Source organism: Mus musculus, chromosome 7 (genome assembly GCF_000001635.26).
Source record: "Mus musculus strain C57BL/6J chromosome 7, GRCm38.p6 C57BL/6J".
Classification (NCBI taxonomy): domain Eukaryota; kingdom Metazoa; phylum Chordata; class Mammalia; order Rodentia; family Muridae; genus Mus; species Mus musculus.
In genome coordinates, this window is record NC_000073.6 from 128992860 (window position 1) to 128998456 (window position 5597).

At 45.5% G+C, this 5597-nt stretch overlaps 1 pseudogene; it reads right to left on the reverse strand.

The window, feature by feature from the left end:
- Positions 1–4276: 4276 nt before the first annotated feature.
- Positions 4277–5252, reverse strand: Gm4768 (predicted gene 4768; annotated as a pseudogene).

Here is a 5597-nt window from a genome sequence, read left to right on the forward strand (position 1 = left end):
ATGTGTGATGTGTGTGTGGTGTATGCATGTGTATGTGATGTATGTGTTGGTGGTGTGTGTGCTTGTGTGTGTCTGTGTTTGTGTGATGTGTGTGTGTGTGTGTGTGTGTGTGTCATTGTATATCGTCTTAGTTTGGGTTTTACTGCTGTGAACAGACATCATGATCAAGGCAACTCTTGTAAGGACAACATTTAATTGGGGCTGGCTTACAGGTTCAGAGGTTCAGTCCATTATCATCAAGGTAGGAACATGGCAGCATCCAGGCAGACATGGTGCAGGAGGAGCTTAGAGCTCTACATCTTCATCTGAAGGCTGCTCGCAGAATATTGACTTCTAGGCAGCTAGGATAAGGGTCTTAAAGCCCACATGCACAGCGACACACCTACTATAACAAGGTCATATCTACTCCAACAGGACCACACCTTCTAATAGTGCCACTCCCTGGGCCAAGCATATACAAACCATAACGTTCCATTCCCTAGCCTAGAATATACAAACTACAACATGTATGTGTCTGCATGTGTGTGTATGTGGTGTTGCAAGGTGTGCGTGTGTGGTGTTGTGTGTATGTGTATGTATAGTATGTTAATTTGGGGCACTGATTGCAGCTCTCTGTAAAATCAATTTATCTGACTGAGTTTGCTGCTCTGTGTGTCAGATCTGTGGACAGATGGCCTTCAGGGAAGAGACAGAAATGAAACAACTGAGGGTCTTAAAGAAGAAATGGCAATGCTTGTGGCATGCATTTGAGATGCTTTTCTGGGAAATCCTTGTTTTAGGTCTTGCTAGTAGGGTTCCTTGATTTAACAACGTGAGGGTTAAGCCAATGGGACATGGAGTGCCAAGGTCAACCCTACACAGCAATGAATAGTGCTGAGCTCACGTTCCAGGATAGAGAAGTTTGCTTAGTGCTTTGGCTGCAGAGTAATGTAAGTCGTTTAGTTAAGATGTCACTTCAACATGGCTGTGTTGGAACCAGCAGCAGAGAGGACGGTCTCCAGGTGTAGATGATAAAGTGTCGGGGCTGCTAGGCAACATCTGCCAGACATGGAGTACTACATTCCACAGATCTATACTTCAAAGCTTCTGTCAAGAGTGAACACAGTATTAATGGACAATCTCATCAGTTTATTGTTTAGCGGCAAGTTATTGGAGTCTCAAAAAATATCAGGCACTGTGCTGTGGGTTTGGAATTCATTAGGGAATAAGGCAGATGTGTCGCTAGAGATGTGTTATTAGGGAATAAGGCAGATGTTGCTTAATAAAGAAACCAGGCAGAAAGCAAACATGGAAGGCCATCCTGACTATGATAGAGACATGGAGATGAGAGAGGAAGACAAGAATGTCAGAACAAACTCTGACAGGAGATGGCATTTAGGTAGAGGAAGCAGGGAGAAGCTGGCAAAGAATAGGAGGGAAACGTGAAGTGCCAGGTTGTGTGTGTGTGTGTGTGTGTGTGTGTGTAGATTTGTGTAGAGGTCAGAGGGCAATCTTGGGTGTCATTCCTCAGAAGCCATCCTTGAGACAGGATCTTTCAGCAGCCTAGAGCTTGTCAAGTAAACTAGGCCGGCTGACGAGTAAGCCCCAGGGGTCTGCCCGTCTCTGCCTCCCAAGCACTGGGATTACAAGGGTGCCATCCCTTTTCTTTTGACATGGGCTCTGGGGTTTGAAGTGCTTGATGTGATTTCTCAATTGTCCAACAGTGTGGCATGTTTGCTAAATATAAAGTCAGAGCTGCAGGTTGGTCCGTGTGGAGCATCATGTTGGTCAGGGCTCTGAAAATGCAGCCATGTTTTTTTACTAACTGCATCCCTTTACCCTTCAGAAAGAATCTAGGCTTCATGTAGGAAACAAAATCTTTAATAATCCCATTTTCTCCTCTCTCTCTTACATTCATATATATATATATATATATATATATATATATATATATATATATATACACACACACACACACACACACACACATATATATAATGTTGTGTGTAAATTATATATAAATCTATATCTATATAAATTAAACAACTGTACCTTTCTTTTTCTTTTTACTACAATTTTCCAGAAAGTAGACTTCCCAGGTTTTTTTTTTTTTTTTTTTTTGCCAGAATCAGACTTATTGCAGAGCTGGGGATGTAGGAGCTTTAGTCAAAGGCCGACTCTGAGTCCAAAGAGAGCAGCATTCATGGGGAGAATGGGAGGCAGAGAGCTGCTGGAACCTGCTGTTGTAAATATATGAAATATATGAAATATATGAAATCTAGACTCATTTCTCTTTGTTTCTGGGCATCATTTCCTGTGGTCTGTTGTGTGATCAGAACTAGACATGGCATACATACTGAAAGACCAAACATAGCGGAACTAAGACCCTCTGACTAGAATAAGTGCTTATGTTCCTCTGCCTCAACCTCAGATGTACCTGTCTATGGCCTGAAGGTGATCATCTACATTTCTTACATTCTTTTAAAGATTTATTTATTTTTATATGAATGATTAATATAATTAGTTAATGATGAATTTTATTGATTTATTTTATCTTAATGACTAATCAATTAATTAATGATTCCACCCCAGTCTAGCTTGGTGAACTGTAATCAGACTTTTGGGTACTTTATGGGTTTCTATTTCTACCATACTTTCCCACTCTTATCCCTTCCAACTCTCCAACACCAGGTGGGAGAGAAAGAAGGTTGGAGGGGAAAGGTTTGTGAGACACAGTGATATTGTTAGACTACTTCCTGATAATTAGGGGGGATGGGTTCCTTGGGGGCAATTTTGATCTTTGTTGTTAGGTTATTTCCAACCAGCAACAGCAGCACCAGGAGGAGCAGCATCAGGAGGAGCAGCATCAGGAGGAGGAGCATCAGGAGCAGCAATAGCAGAATGAGCAGCAGCAGCAGGAGGAGCAGCAGAAGGAGGAGGAGCAGCAGCAGCAGGAGGAACAGCAGCAGGAGAAGCAGCAGCAGCAGAAGGAGCAGCAGCAGGAGGAGTAGCAGCAGTAAAAGGGAAGCAGCAACAGGAGCAGGAGGAGGAGCATCAGCATTAGGAGGAAGAGCAGCAGGCCATAGCCCTTCTCAATGCTCTCACATTTTTGTACCCTCTCAAGAGTCCTTAGAATCCCAAATGTCATACTCTTCTAAAAACTATCTTCAGCTGCAAAATCACGCCCCTGCTAGAGCATGAGGCAAATTATTGTCAGCGGGTGTGGACAATCTGAAGCAGGCCTATATCCCAACCCAGGATTAAAATGGAAACACATTCTTATAACATTTCTATGTTTTTAAAGAGAAACCACAATTCTCACTACAATGAGAGGGTTCATTGGGAATTTTTACACAAGTATGGGTGAAGGATTACCCTGGGTGACTCAAAGGCATCTTCATCATCAAAAATTCCACCCCAGCCTGGGCGAGGGCTCACAACTGCTGCTTTCTTGGAAGTCCCTATCTAACTTGCAGGCACAGGCAGCGCCACTGAACAGTCTCCTCTCCCAGCCATCATTCACTGTTTTTATAAGCTTGGAAGTTTCTTGAACCTTGTAAGTTTCATGAACTTCCTGAGCCTGGTAATTTCACTTCCTAAGTTTCATGAGTTCCCTTCTTCCCTCCAGAAGAGAACATTTCAATATGGAGGGAATAGTCAGTCACACAACAAATAAATAGTGAAGAACGTATCCTAAGTAGAAACATCACCCTTTTAAAAGTTATATGCTAATGGACTGGTGCCCAGAGGCCTTGGGAACCTAGCCTGTGCTTCCTTAGATCAGTGGTTGGGTACTTGTTCTCTTAGTGTTCTTGGAGACCTCATAGAACATAACACTTATGAATAATGAAAAGATCTTTATATCTGAAAAGGCCATTGATGTATACTGCAAAACAAAAACACTAAAATAGTTCAGAAAGGGCTGAGAGATGGCCCAGTTGTTTTTTTCCCTCCCAAGGTCATGGGCTTTATTTGCAGACTGCTGGAGAAAGGGCAAGCTAGAACTGGTTGGTGGCTTGATGGGAGGAAAGAGCTTCTTGCTTTAAAATTTAGTGTATGTTGCCTGAAGGTTAGCATGTACGAGAACAGATGTGGACGTGAGGGGAGAGACAGAGAAGGTCATCAAATGGACACTTTCCTTAGGGAAGGCAGACGGGATATGGGGACCAGGGTGTGTAAGGAAGATACACTTTACATAGGAGACTCAACCAAAGTCATTGCTTGGTTTCCTGAACCCCAGCCTGCCCTATTCAAGTTCATGTACCAGATGCCTACCCTGTTAGCTCTCTCAGCTAGCAGCAGAGAAGGGATAAGGATGTGGAGAATGGGGTGAGGGGTGATATCCTTCTATTCTCTAGCTCCTCCAACCAGAATTGCTCCTCTGCCTGCCCTGCCCTTCCAGCCAGGGTCAGGAGGTCAAAAAGTCCAGGAGCACCCACGGGAACAACCAGCTGTCTCTCACCCAGCCCTCTTCCCTCTCTGCCCCACTGCAACCCCTCACATGAGGTTACAGCTCTTGGCTCGATCCTTATGCATCTCGCCCTCGTTTCCCCGGTCTGGCCATCCCGACAGTTGAGTGGATCGCTGCAGTCCCCGGCCAGAGTCAGTACGGCGTAGCTGCCTATGGCCACGGTCAATTGAAGCCACTGTGGCCACATGAAAGACATCCCGGACACTGCGCTCGGAAGATCGGGAGGAGCATTCCACGAAGGACACAGCTCCCACCTGCTTGGTACAGTACAGTACCCTGCTCATGTGTGACAGGGATAAGTCTCTGCTTGGATAGCTCCCTCAGTGTGGCCAGGTCAGTCCTCATGTCCAGCTTACAGCCAACCAGCACCACCTTGGCATTGGGGGCAAAACTCCTGAGTCTCTCCTTGCCACTTCTTGAGGACACTGTCCAGTGTTTCTGGCCGGCTAATGTCAAAGCAGCTAAGCACAGCATCAGAATCCGGGTAGGTCAGAGGCCGGACATTGTCATAGTAAGAGGAACCTGAAGTATCCCACATGTTGAGCTCAATGCAGCGCTTGTCGATCTCGAAGCTGGCAGTGTAGTTCTCAAACACCATGGGGACATAACTCCCAGGGTAGGCATCCTTGGCGAACACATGCATCAGCACTGTCTTGCCGCACTCCGTGTCCCCCACCACTGTGATCTTGCAGCAGCCACTCTGCCCTTCCATGGTCCCGGCTTCGCGCCGGCCCCCCACGCTGCCCCCTGCCAGGCACAGGCGGCACCTCTGCCACCTCCTCCCCCACCGCTGCAGCTGCAGTGATGGCCCAGCTGATAAAAACACGTGCTGTTCTTCCAGAAGACCAAGCCTTGATTTTCTGCATCCATATTGAACAGCTCACAACCTCTTATAACTTCAGCTCTGGGGATCGAACACCGTTTCTTCTGGCTTCTGCAGGTACCTGCACAAATGTGGCATACACATATACAGACACATTAATTAATTAATTAGTTAGTTAATTAATTAAATTTGTTCCAGGAATACAACTTTTGTGAGCTCTCATCCGTGCTGGGGTGCACTTTTTGTTGCTGAAACAGCCTTTGAGTCGCCCATGCTAATCCTTCACCCAAACGTGTGTAAATAACCCCAATGAACCCATTAGTT